The sequence below is a fragment of the Sus scrofa genome, chromosome 4 (assembly GCF_000003025.6).
Source record: "Sus scrofa isolate TJ Tabasco breed Duroc chromosome 4, Sscrofa11.1, whole genome shotgun sequence".
Lineage (NCBI taxonomy): Eukaryota > Metazoa > Chordata > Mammalia > Artiodactyla > Suidae > Sus > Sus scrofa.
Genome location: NC_010446.5, coordinates 110,468,285 through 110,481,739, shown reverse-complemented (window position 1 = coordinate 110,481,739; position 13,455 = coordinate 110,468,285). Strand labels below are relative to the sequence as shown.

The window sequence follows — 13,455 nt, the reverse complement described above, 5'->3', positions numbered from 1 at the left end:
ACCTACCCCAGAGCCGTGGCAACCGGGATCCTTAACCCACTGCACCAGGGGTCAGGGAGGGCACCTCAGACCCCACGGCAGAGAAAAGTGCCTGATTCTTTACCCACTGGGACACAGCAGGAACTCTGCGGTGAATTTATACTTGATCATTCTCTCTCTTAGGCACGTGGCAGAAGAGCGGGGGTCCTCCTCAATCCCGGAACAAAGGCACTGAGACCACACTTCCTTTTTCTGCCCCGTGAACTGGATGATTCTTCCCATCTCTGGGATAGTGTTTTCTGGAAGACTCGAGGCTGTCAGGGATCATAAACAGGTGGGGGGAGCTTTAGGATCGCCGGGTCTCCTGGTCTTCCCGTGACGGGGACCAATTAAACTCTGGGCTTGAGGGGCACCCCTCTTGGTCTTATCTTGGCAGCCAGAGCTTGGCAGAGCCCGTGGGACCTCTGAAGCCCAGGAGCAGAGCTGACTGGTGCCTGAGCGGGAAGAGGAAGGGGAAGAGCCTTGCCCCAGTGATTTAAGCTGCTTTCCTGAGAGCAAAGCCCCTCTCCGATTTAGCAGAGGTCTGACTGGGGGCGGGACCAGGGCAGCAACCCAGGAAGCCCTGGGCATCTCAGCGGCTGACCTGGGCTCCAGAGAACCCTTGGCTGGGAGAAGGAAGCAGATCTCCCTCCACCTGGCCTGGCGCTGCAGTTGGCAAAGGCACTGCCCCGTTGGGGCTGGGTTGGAGGGCGGGGCCGAGGAGAGGGCGGTGCACTTCCCGCCCCGCCTTCACTACCAGGTCAGAGGATAAATTTCCAGCCCAGCTGTGGCGAAGCTTGTCGGGTCAGGGCTCAGAAACCAACACCATGACTCTGATCCTGGGTTACTGGGACATCCGTGGGGTGAGCGAGGGGTCTGGCAGGGAGGGTGGGATGGAGGCGGAGCGGCGAGCAAAGGCTGTGTAGCTGGGAACTGAAAGTGATTCCCAGGGCGTGCTGCAGCCACGACCCTTCTCCAGGGCCTGCGGAGCAGGGGGGTGAGGGTGGGAGTGTTGGGGTGTGCGAGGAGACCGGGAACAGGGAAAGAGAAGCTTTGGGGAGCCTCGCCTCTGACCTCTGGCACGACAATCTCTCCCAGCTGGCCCACGCCATCCGCCTGCTCCTGGAGTACACAGACTCCAGCTACGAGGAGAAGAAGTACACGATGGGGGACGGTAATGGCATCCTGTTCTGTTCAGGTCGTGCTGATTCGGGCCAGGCATGCCATGTCCTGACCCCTGTGGCCCGCCTCTGTCAGGCTCCACCGGCTGCCACAGGGATCTGCCCTTTCCCAAACCCTTTGGGGGTGCAGCTGGCCACCAAGGCAGGACGTGAGAGTCCATGGCTGGGTGCCTGTACCAGCCCTGGGCATGGGTTCCCCTAAGAGGTTGCCCAGTGCTTAGTAAGCCTTACTCGTGTAGCTTCCAAATCCTCCTAAGTGCATTTTCCCCCAGAGCTGCCATGGGAGTCATAGTGGTTCAGATGCCAGATCCACCTGTTCCAGGAGGTCTTGCCTCTGACCCGGTGGCAGGTCCCCATGAGGAGGGCTGGTGTGTGGGGAGGGTTGTTTCACTGCATCTCCTTTCCCACAGCTCCTGACTATGACAGAAGCCAGTGGCTGAGTGACAAATTCAAGCTGGGCTGGACTTCCCCAATGTAGGTGTGGGGGCTGGGTTGCCGTGGGGGAGAGTGGACGGTGTCTCTCTCCAGCTCCTTTGCCAGCTTAGCGGTCTCAGGGTCTGGTGCCTTGTGCTCACGGTCTCAGCTCCTGGTGCTCTTCGCCGTCTTTCCATGATGCTCCTCCCTTCGTGTTTCGGTAGATAGTGGAGTGGCTCCCATGGGCCAGGCTGTGTGAGTGCCAGGTGTCACCTGTGCCCTTGCTGAAGGGAGGGTGCAGGAGAACCTGGTGGCCCGAGCGACCTGTGCCTGTTGTTCTTGCAGCTGCCCTACTTAATTGACGGGGCTCACAAGCTGACCCAGAGCAACGCCATCCTGCGCTACATTGCTCGCAAGCACAACATGTGTGAGTGGGGCTGGGGGATGGGGGCAGGGTCCAGGTGGCATTGCCCTGGCCTTGGCCAGAGTGAGCTACTGAGGGTGTGTCTCTGGGGTGTGGCTGCAGGTGGGGAGACAGAGGAGGAGAAGATTCGAGTGGATGTTTTGGAGAACCAGGCCAACGACACATCTGAAGCCTTGGCCAGTCTTTGCTACAGCCCTGACTTTGTGAGTCCCTCCCTGGGCAGGGCTGGACAGGGTTTGAAAGGAGATCAATGAATTCTTTTGTCTCAGGTCCTTTTGTAATTTGAACTTCTTGGAGCTGCTGATCTACCAAGTCAGTCCTTATAAGGTTCCATAGTGAATTCAGAACCCCCTGTGCATGAAATGGAGATCCAAGATCCCACCGATCCCAGCAAAGAGTCCAGACTCCCCAGGTGGAAATTCTGTTCCTGGACAGGGTGTTTACCGCGTCAGCCCAGTGCCTCCTCCTGGGCATCTCGGGCATCAGCCCATGTGCCCAGTAGGCAGCACAGGGTCCAGCTTGGTTCCTCTCCCTCCTTCCTTTCAGCCTCTCAGATTCTCCGCAACTGAGCAGAAACTGCTCAGGCAACCACGCCATTTCTACCCCCTCTTTGCAGTGCTTCGTAGAGGCCCTTCCTTCCCGAATCATTGAGTGTTGATGTGCCTGAGGGCTGAGGCCTGAGCTCTGCCAGGTCTCACAGCACTGCTGGTCTGACCCATGGCAGGTGTTTGGAGCTGAGTGGTGACAGGTTCAGGGACAGGGTGGCTTTGCCCTTGCCTTCCGTTCCCCTCTCACAGGTGGAGGTGGGACCCAGTAGGACTCTAATGACCACAGTGGGTTAAAGCATAGCCTGGGCACCGAAACAGGTGCCGTCGGGGGACGTGGCTGCTCGCTGGCCGCTGGGATCCGGCCAGCCCTGGGAGGCCTGCTGTGTGCCAGGGAGTCTGTGTGTGAGGGTGGTGACAGCTGTTTTGTGCCTCAGGAGAAACTGAAGCCTGGGTACTTGAAGGAGATCCCTGAAAAGATGAAGCCCTTCTCCGAGTTTCTGGGGAAGAGGCCTTGGTTTGCAGGGGACAAGGTAAGGGGATGGCTTTGGGGACCCGGGGTTGTCATTTTTTGCGGGTTCGGCGTTTGGTGCCCATGCAAGCTTTGCCTTTCTGCAGCTCACCTATGTGGATTTCCTGGCTTACGATGTCCTTGACCTGTACCGCATATTTGATCCCAAGTGCCTGGATGAATTCCCAAACCTGAAAGCCTTCCTCAGCCGCTTTGAGGTGAGTCTCCTGATGCCCCCACTACTTATCTCTTTTGTCTTCCCTCTTCTCCCTGATGCTCGCCTCGTTGTGGAGGGAAAATGAAGACTCGCTCGCGTTCATTGCAGACTGCCACATCAGAATCTATGCTCTGGGTTTTTCCATATCTCAAATTTGATGTGAACGGCATTCCTCCAGGGTCGCAGAATGATCTCCCCCATATTAGAGATCAGGGGTTCAGCTGAAAGGATCAGTAATTGCCGAACGTCAAGAGCCAGGACAGGCTCTCTGGGCTCCCAGGCAGAGAGAGCATCTGGCATCTAAGCACAGCTGTCAGTGGCTCTCTCTCTCCTGTGCTGACACGAACCACTCAGGTCTTGTCTTGTCTGGACTACAGCTCTGGACAGTGTGGATGAAGCAGAGCCTTCAAGAGTTGGTATGGCATTGGCATTAGTAGACCTGAGACACAGAAGGATTGGTATTAAATATCGAAGCCACGAACAATATTGTTCCTGATTCCCACACAGCTTTGTAACCATCAGACCCCCCCCCCCCCCCGCCCCCGGGCTTGTACTGAGATTCCCAGGACGCAGCAGTGCTGTGTTTTGAGCACATGCCCACGTAGAAGGAGTTTGTCCTGTCGCGGGCCTTGTGTCTCTTCTTGTGGGCCCTTTCCTTCCCTGCCCGTCTCCCTTTCCTTCTGCCTTCCACTAAACCAAGATTCATCTCAGAGGTGGGACCGTCGCCACATTCACTGATCTGACCCTGTCCTCTGTAGGAGGCACTGTGTCAGGCCCAGGGGGGATGCCGCCGTCCCACAGCTCTGGTGCCCTCCCTCTGGGGCTCAGGGCAGCTGGAGAAACACAGGACCCCCGAGGTGTGTGGCGCGTGCAGCCACCTTGGTGCCGGGGGAGCCCAGGCTGCCCTCACCTCCCAGCTCATCACCCGTCACCCTCAGTCCGCCAGGGGCCGAGTAGCAAAGTTTGCTTTTTGACAGATTTGGGCACTTGAGGCATTGGTGCAGTAGGTTTTGCAGCCTGCAGTGTGTTTGCCATGCCCATCCTGAATCTGTTTTCTGGCTCCTTCTGGCTCTGCTCCAGGCTTGTGGCCTGAGCATTTTGTAAGGGCCGAGATGATTGCCTGGCAGGCAAGGGAGCTGCCGTGTGGCCTGTTGGGGCCTGGGCTGTGGGTAGAGGCAGCCCCAGGATCTTTGCACCCCTGCAGCTTCCCAGGCACTCTTCATCTTGGGAAGACAGTGCACAGACACCCCTGCGTGTCTTACTGCCTGGGTGGCTGCAGTGGCAGATGAAGTAGGTTGGGGTCCATTGAGACGGGGCTCAGGTGCCAGGCGGGGCAGCTGGACTCTGTCCTTGAAGTGGACTGATTAGAGTCGGCCTGGCCTGGCCTGACCTGGCCGCTCCTTATCCTCCTCTCACCTTTCATCCAGGTTTTGCTGAGTCATTGGATGCGACCTGTTCTGTGCTGCAAGCTGCTCTGGCACTTTGTGTGGGTCTTTGTTGGTCTAGGCATCCCTCTGGTCTAGAAGCTTCCCTCTGACAATGGAGCAAGTTTGCGAGCAGTGAGGCAGACGACATGTCCTCTTGTGGGTAGTGCCTGGCCAAGAGCACAGGATTGGAGAGAGAGCCGGGCTGCATTCCGGGGTATAACTGATTAGATGCCTGAACACGAGGAAGGTGCTTCCTCTCTGGGTACCTGGTGTTCCCTCCTGATGCAGGAGACGAACTCAGGTTAGTTGTGTGGACCTTCTCAACCCCCAGGCGTATCTTGGGTAGATTGCAGTTGTTCTGTTCGGCTGTGGACACCCACGACACGGTGACTGTTGCAGTGAAGCAAGTCGCATGACTTTTTTTGTTTCTCAGGGCACAGCAAAGTTGTGTTTACACTGAACCGCCATCGATAGGATGTGCAATGGCATTAGGTCTAAACAAAGTGTGTACTCCCTTACTTGAAGGATAGTTTATTGCTGAAAAATGCTGACCATCATCTGAGCCTTCACTGAGTGTAATCCTTTGCCATAGCAACATCAAAGACGGCTGAATTCAAATCACCAGAGCAAACATAATCACAACGAAAAAGGGGGAGTTTTTGAGAAAATCATCCCATGTGACAGAGGCAGGAAGTGAGTAAATGCTGTTGAAAAAATGGGATTGATTAACTTGCTTAAGGCAGGGTTGATATCAAGCTTAATTTTTTTTTTTTTTTTTTTTTGTCTTTTTAAGGCCACAATCCAGCCTATGGAGGTTCCCAGGCTAGGGGTTGAATCGGAGCTGCAGCCTTCCACCTACACTACAGCCACAGCAATGTGGGTACAAGTGGCACCACAGCTCACAGCAGTGCTGGATGCTTAACACACTGAGCCAGGCCAGGGTTGAACCTGCATCCTCATGGATACTTGTCAGGTTCATTACCACAGAGCCACGACGGGAACTCCGAAAGCTTCCATTTGGAAAAGACACACCATCTGTGAAGCACAGTAATTGGACGTGGGCTAGAATGAGCTATGCCTGCCGTCATCACCTCTGGAGGATATACAGCACCCAGCACAGTGGAACGTGTCCCTGGGTGGGAAGTGTTACCACATGAGTTACAGGGCATTGAAGAGGTAAGGGACCAGAACTAGGAACCCCAGGAAGACTGTCTTTTGTGGACCCCTTGACCCCACGAGGAAGGGCAAGCCCAGGTTCTCGAACTCGGTGTCTGTCTGGAGTGGAGCCTCTTGAGTCCCAGGGGCCGCTGACCCTGATGTCTGAGCTTCTCTTCCCACCCTCAGGGCCTGGAGAGGATCTCAGCCTACATGAGGTCCAGCCGCTTCCTGCCACACCCCGTGTATACAAAGATGGCCATGTGGGGCAACAAGTAGTGCCCTGAAGCAGGAGATGGAGTGAGGAGCAGGCCCTGGAGGACAGCTGGCCCTCCCTGCAGCCCACGACCAGACGTCTTGCTTGTCCTCCTTGTTCCCATCAGGCCTCACGTGGCCCCTAAGCCTTTCCCAGGCCGCATTCACCAGGATCTTGAGCGCTCTGCAGCCTCCCGCCCTTCTGCCGTGAAGTCAGCGCTGAAGGTATCTTTCTGCTCTGAGGCCAACCAGACCCGCCTTCCTTTCTGTGCTTGCTCCTGCTGTGAGCAGCCTGACCTGGAGAGCTCAGGCCTGACGTGTGGAGCCTGGCCTTGCCTGTGGGGCTCAGTCCTGAGCTGCCCAGCCCTGCCCTGAAGACCAGCCCTGCCCAGCGTGTAGGCCCTGCTCCCCAGCGTGGTCCCCACCCAGCCCTGCCTGATCAGCAGTAAAGCCTCACTCACACCTGCTGTGTGGTATCTTTTTTCCCTTTGGGCCCCCCTGAGCTCTCCAAGCAGCCCTGCTGCTTCCTGGGGCCTGAGTGGGGACACTGTCCGAGGCGGGTGCCTGGCGATGCTGTCTGGGCTTGAGGGGTGTTGAGATTTCTTGTTCCTGTTGGGGACACCTCGAGCAGGAATCCTCCGGGCACGCTCTGTAGAAGGGCGGCCTCTTCGGAGCCACCGTTTCTCCTTCCTTCGTCCTGGGTTGTGAAGAGCTCATGGTTCTGTAGCGCCGTGTGTCTTTGTGGGTGAGGCCAGAAGTGCTGGGAATCCCCTGTGGCAGGGACAGGAGTCTTTGTCCTTCCAGACGTGTGGCTTCAGCACCTCTGTAATGTCTGGGATCCTGTCTGCACTCTTTCCTCAGACGCCCCCAAAGCGCCCTGTCCCGGCTGTTGCACAGCTGCCACTCGGGACCTTCTTGTCTGCCCGCATTTTCTGAGCTCCTCACGAGTAAGTGGCGTTAGTCCTTGCATATGTGAAAATGTCGTGCTCGTGGACACTGAACTAGGATTTTGGCTGCGCATACATTCTAGGATGAAGCTCCCAGACCTCTGAGGGAGTCAGAGCTTCTAGAATTCAGCGGTGTTCCGAGAAGGGTGAGGCCCGTCTTCCGTGACTCTCTGGTAGATGGCCTTTTTTTTTTTCTTCTTTAACTGAAGATACTTATATATATATATATATATTTTTTTGCTTCCTTTTGCCATTGCGGGGTATCCAAGTCTTAAGTCAATGTACAGATCTGGGGACTGTTGGTTCCTACTTCACACCCTTCCGTGAACATCCTAGGTATATGTTTCCTGTCTCTGATTGACCAGTCACCATGCGTCCTCTGCACTGCATCCTCTGGAAGCAATTTCCAAGCACGTGGGCCAGCGGTCTGCTTAAGAGGAAGTTTCTAGGAGCTCAGGTGTTCCCAAAGTGTGCTACTCTATAGAGTTGCTGGCTTGGGGGTCCAGCATGTAGACAAGGCTCAGCCGGGAAAATCTATTGCAAATTACCAAGGACACATCTCCAAAAATGCATAGCCAAGCCTATCACCCAATGATCAAAAGGCCCAAGTCTGGAACGGCCTTTCCCAAAAGTCAAGAAGCATAGGGAAGCGTGCCTGACATCACCGGATTTGGAGAAGTTACGAGCAACGTTAATCCAAGGATATCCCCACATAGGCTCAAATGTAAAAGACCAACAACAGGTCTTGACTACGAGGAGTACCTTAAACCATCATTCACCGCTGGTGGGACACCTCCTTTGGGAAACCAGTAGTGTGTAAGGCCTTCTGCCCCTGGAACCCCTGCCTTGTCAGATACCAATAGGGCTGTGTGCTCATGCTCATGCATTCCAAAAGACAGGGACAGTCATATTCAAAGAAGCTTTATTCTAAGAAGCCGCAAACTAGCAACGTTTCAAATGTGATTCAGTGCGAGTGACAATGGACCCATGAACGGTGATATGTTCTTACAAACCCCTTAGTCACATGACGGAAGGCTATACAATACACACCCTACAATGACAATGGAAGGGCTACTGCAACACACAGCAACAGCTACAGTGATTCCCACAGACACAAATGCACAGAAGGGTGTAGTCACAAAAGAGTACTGACTACCTCATTCCCTTTACATGACCAAGAGGCAAGATGACTCCAAGGCGACAGAGGTCAGAGGTCAGCTGACCAGTGATGGAGCAGTGCTGGAAAGTTCTCTATCTTGCTTTTTTTTTAAAGGGCTGCCCCTGTGGCATATGGAGATTCCCAGGTTAGGGGTCAATTTGGAGCTGCAGCGGCCGGCCTACACCACAGCCACAGCAACGCCAGATCTGAGCCGTGTCTGCAACCTACAGCACAGCTCATGGCAACACGGGATCCTTAACCCACTGAGCGAGGCCAGGGATCGAACCCACATCCTCATGGATACTAGTTGGGTTCATTTCTGCTCTGCCACGGTGGGAATTCCTGACAGTTCCCTATCTTGGTCTGGGTGGTGATTGCATGAAAGTACACATACCTGACCCCCTAGAGTCCTACAGCTAAGACGGTGCCCGTTCCCGCAGGTGATATACACAGGCATTGTCTTGTTCCGTTGCTTGTGTATTTCATCTATTCTCCCATAGGGCATAAATACCAGGAGGGCAGCAATTTTTGTTTCTCTGTCCTGGTGTCTCTCTTGTGCCCAGTGTTGGCAGCAGAACAGCATACACCTAGAACAGCCCCTGGGAGACTGTGGGTGCTCAAGGTAGAGCTCTTAAGCCAATTATACTTGCTCTGGGTGGGGGGGTCACTTCAAATATCCGTTTGATCTTCATTCATGCCCACTTGTGCGCAGATGTAATGGGTGTGTGCATGCACTCTCAGCTTCTGCTCTTTTCTCCCTTAACATTTCACTTAAAAATCTGTACATATCGGCCATCCACCTGCCCACAGACTCTGGATAGTTACCGGATGTGTTCCAGTCTTTTCCTGTAGATCCAGTGTGATTTATCTCTCCTTGACATTCCCAGCTGACTTCCAGGCTTTATTACGCAGGATGGTCTTTCTTACTCCACAGTGCCTGCTCTATGGCAGGATTTCAGTCACCGTTTTTTCCAAAAAAGAACAAGTGGATGCAGAATCCTACACTACAGTATCTGTTCTACTATTTTCTTATTAATTTATTTATTTTTTATTTTTTTTTTTTTATTTTTGTTGTTGTTGTTGTTGTTGTTGCTATTTCTTGGGCCGCTCCCGCGGCATATGGAGGTTCCCAGGCTAGGGTTGAGTCGGAGCTGTAGCCACCGGCCTATGCCAGAGCCACAGCAACGCGGGATCCGAGCCGCGTCTGCGACCTACAGCACAGCTCACGCAACGCCGGACGTTAACCCGGTGACAAGGCAGGGACCGAACCCGCAACCCATGGTTCCTAGTCGGATTCGTTAACCACTGCGCCACGACGGAACTCTGTTTTACTATTTCAATGTTGGTTTCTCTTTAATGTTAGTCAGAAAAGCCATTTTCTCCGTGGAACCCAGTTATGTTTCTGTCTCAAGCTGAAGATGTATGACACTCAGCATGAAAACTCCTTCATGAGCTATGGAAACCATAAGGAGGTATGGGGTGAAGCCCGTGTATGTTTGGGAGGCCACCGTTGCCTCCCTGTGGGTAAACTGATCAGGGAATCCACCTGACCTTGAGCTGCATCCTGAGTCTGGACCTCAGCTTGGAGCCCGAGGACCAGCAAGGTCAGCACGGCTGGGGAGCACCTCCACAGGGACGAGCTCTGCAGGTCTTGGGTGACAGACCCTCCCAGCCCCGACACTTAGCAGAGATGGCAGACTCTGACTCTGCGATTTCACAGGGATTAGCTAAAGTCCCCCTTCTCGACCCCCATGCCTCCATTGAATACTAGGTTCATACCTTTCTTTCCTTATCAAGTGTATCAAGTGTGAGCTCATGGTAAGCTTATTTTTCTGTAGTTTACCAACCTTGCATTTTAACTTGTAAAAGCCATTTGGCTTTTTTAAAGTTCCTCTCATCTGTTTTTTTCTTTTTTCTCTTTTTGTTTTCTTTTGTCGTTTTAGGGCCGCCCCTGTGGCCTATGGAGGTTCCCAGGCTAGGGGTCGAATCGCGGAGCTGTAGCCACAGGCCTACACCACAGCCACAGCAACACCAGATGTGAGCTGCACCTGCGACCTTCACCACACACAGCTCAAGGCAACTCTGGATCTTTAACCCACTGAGAAAGGCCAGGATCAAACCTTCGTCCTCCTGGATACTAGTCGGGTTGTTAACCACCCAGCCATGATGGGAACGCCTCATCTGTCTTCATATATCCACCACCTTGTAAGATATTCTACACAGAGAAAAGGAACCAAAGACCAACCTATGTCCTGTTGTCCTGGTTCTAACATAATCTTGAGCCTTCAAAGAAGAATGCTGGCAGCTAGGACACTGTTCTTGTGCAGAGTGTACCACAGGTCACAGATGACAGGACATCATCATAGACACCTGAGCCGCCTCTCCTGTACAAAACGAGAGATGTGTAAGAGGTCCAGGGTCGTGGCTGGGATCTACGGACCCAGGCAGCCAAGGGTATGCAGGGTACTCTGCTGTGGTCCCTCCAGGCTCCTGGCTTGTCACCCCCTCTGCCCCTGCCCACTCCCCAGCAGGAGGAGGGGTACCTAGCCAGCTCTCCCCCTGCTCAGTCACAGTCCCTCTGTGACCAGGACAGTCCGGGTCACTGTCACTGTCAGGCGAGGGACATGGAGCTGTCTGTCAGTGTACTCTGGGGCTGCACCTGAGCACCCTGTTCCTTGCTGGGCCTGGTGAGGGATTTGGGTTCACAACTGAGGCCATAAACCTACCTGAGTAATTGGCATGTGAGCATTGTCACTCTCAGTCCCCTGCAGTCTCTGAAAGGAGAACCCTGAGACCACATTTCCTATTCCTGCCTCTTCACCTGGGCGTTTCTTCCCTCCCACGGATGGTCTGCTCAGGAGGACCGCAGCTGTCACGGATTCCCAAATGCAGGGAGAGGGTCCTGCTCCTCCTGAAACAGGGGCAGATTTAAGGTCTCCATTCCTTGGCCTGAGGTTGGCAGTCAGAGCCTGAAGGGAACTCTGCAGCCCACGCGAGCCTAAGTGACGCCCTCAGGGAAGGGAAGGGAAGAGAAAGAGTCCAGCCTTTGTTCAGCTTCTGGCTTGTTCGCCCAGCGAGCGCGGAGGGCCAACTCCCCGCCAGAGCCAAGGTCCGAGTGTGGGGCGGGAAGCGAGCAGCCCTCAGCCTCTGCGCGCGGAGAGCTCCTCTTTCCAGCGCTGCTGCTGCGACGTGGTGATGGCCTCTTTCTGCCAACCTGGGGCTGCGCGCAGGTGCGGTGCCTGCGTTCGGGAGGGGCGGGGTGCAGGCTGGGCGGGCCGAGAGGAGGGCGGGGACTTGGCGCCCGGTCCCCTCGCCGATTGGAGGATAATTTTCAGTCCAGCCTCGCTGAAGCCTCTTCGCTTGGGGGCGCTTAAGGAGTGCCGCCCAAGATCTCGCGTTTTTGCAACACCACCGGGGAGCTGGGGTCAGCTGGGGGTCCACGAGGGCGCGGAGGGTGGAGGCGGGCGGGGTGGGGGAGAGGAGGAAATGCCTGCGCCGCTGGGATGGTTTCTCCAGCAGGCTTCTCTTTTGGCAGCTTGCTGGAGCCAAAGCCAAACCCCAGCCTCCGTCCTTCCTTGTCACGTGGGCTTGCGCGGGAAGGGTGTCTGGTGGGGAGGGACCTGGAGCAGTGAAACTCCTGCCATCAGGACCCCGCCTCTGACCTCTGTCATGGCCTGTCTCCCAGCTGGCTCCGCCATCCAATGCTCCTGGACTAAACAGACTCGAACGGTAACCGATGCGGGACTGCAATGGCATCCTCTTTCGGACTTCTGCCCAACGCATGCTGATTAGTTGACCAGGAACCCCTGTCCGGCCTCTTGCTTACCTGTGCCACTTACCAGCTGGAGCAGACCGCGGCCTCTTGGCCCATTTGAAGGTTGCAGGTGGCCTGTGAGGCAGGACGTGAGAGCGATTTTGTTGGGCTCCTTTATCCCATTGGCATGGGTTTCCGTTTGTAAGCCTTCTCGTGTAGGGTTCCAGAGCTTTCTAAGTGTCCTTTCCCAGAGTCTCCATGGGAGTCTTAGTGGTTCAGATCCAGATTCCGCCTGTTCCAGGAGGTCTTGCCTCTGACCCGTGGGGGTCCCGATGAAGGAGGGCTGGTGTGTGGGGAGGGTTGTTTTCACTGCATCTCCTTTCCCCAGCTCCCGACTATGAACAGAAGCCAGTGGCTGAGTGACAATTCAAGCTGGGCTGGACTTCCCCAATGTAGGTGTGGGGGCTGGGTTGCCGTGGGGGAGAGTGGACGGTGTCTCTCTTCCAGCTCCTATTGCCAGCTTAGGCAGTCTCAGGGTCTGGTGCTTGTGCTCACGGTCTCAGTTCCTGGTGCTCTTCGCCGTCTTTCAACGATGCTCTGGTCCCGCTCCTCCTTCGTGTTTCGGTAGATAGTGGAAGTGTCTCCATGGGCCAGGCTGTGTGAGTGCCAGGTGTCACCTGTGCCCTTGCTGAAGGGAGGGTGCAGGGGAGGCGGTTGGTCCGAGTGCCTGTGCCTGTTTTGTTTTTGCAGCTGCCCTATTTAATTGACGGGGCTCACAAGCTGACCCAAGCAAGCCATATCGCTGCGCTACACATTGCTCGCAAGCCAACATGTTTGAGTAGGCTAAGGGGGTTTGGGGCAAGGGACAGGTGGCGTTTGCCCCCTGGCCTTGACACTGGGGTGGGCTCCCTGAGGTGTGGGTCTCTGGGTGTGGCTGCGGTGGGGAGACAGGAGGAGGAGAAGATTCGAGTGGATGTTTTGGAGAACCAGGTTTCTGGATGTCTGTTATGCAGAAAAGTCAGGATCTGCTTTACAGCCCTGACTTTGTGAGTCCCCTCCCACTGGGCTGGGTGGACAAGGGGTCCATGTGCACTGGTTTCTTTTGCCATTGGAACTCCTTGGAGTATGATCGCATAACCCAGTCTTACAGAGTCCCCAGGGTGACCCTCAGAACCCCCAGTGCAAATGAAATGGAGAATTCCAAGAATCCCAAATCTTTAGGATAGAGTCCAGACTGCCCAGGTGGAATTCAGTTCCGGACCAGGGTGTTACCCCAAAGACTCCCGGCGGTCAGCGCCAGCGCCTCTCTGGGCAGTCTCGGGCATTCAGTGCATTTGCCCGTAGGCAGCAAGGGTTCCAGCTTGGTTCCTCTCCCCTCCTTCTTCAGCCTCTCAGATTCTCCTCTAACTGTCCAGAAACTGCTCAGGGAGGCATCCACCCATTTCTCC

At 55.0% G+C, this 13,455-nt stretch overlaps 1 long non-coding RNA gene and 1 pseudogene across 1 annotated transcript; one reads left to right on the top strand and one right to left on the bottom strand.

Annotated features, from left to right (window-relative positions):
• Positions 725-6,609, top strand: LOC110260349 (annotated as a pseudogene).
• LOC110260354 lies at positions 3,413-10,619 on the bottom strand. The gene is made up of 2 exons (XR_002343521.1): positions 10,499-10,619; positions 3,413-3,749 (listed from the first exon to the last, which is right to left on the bottom strand). It is a non-coding gene; the product is annotated as an uncharacterized LOC110260354 (long non-coding RNA).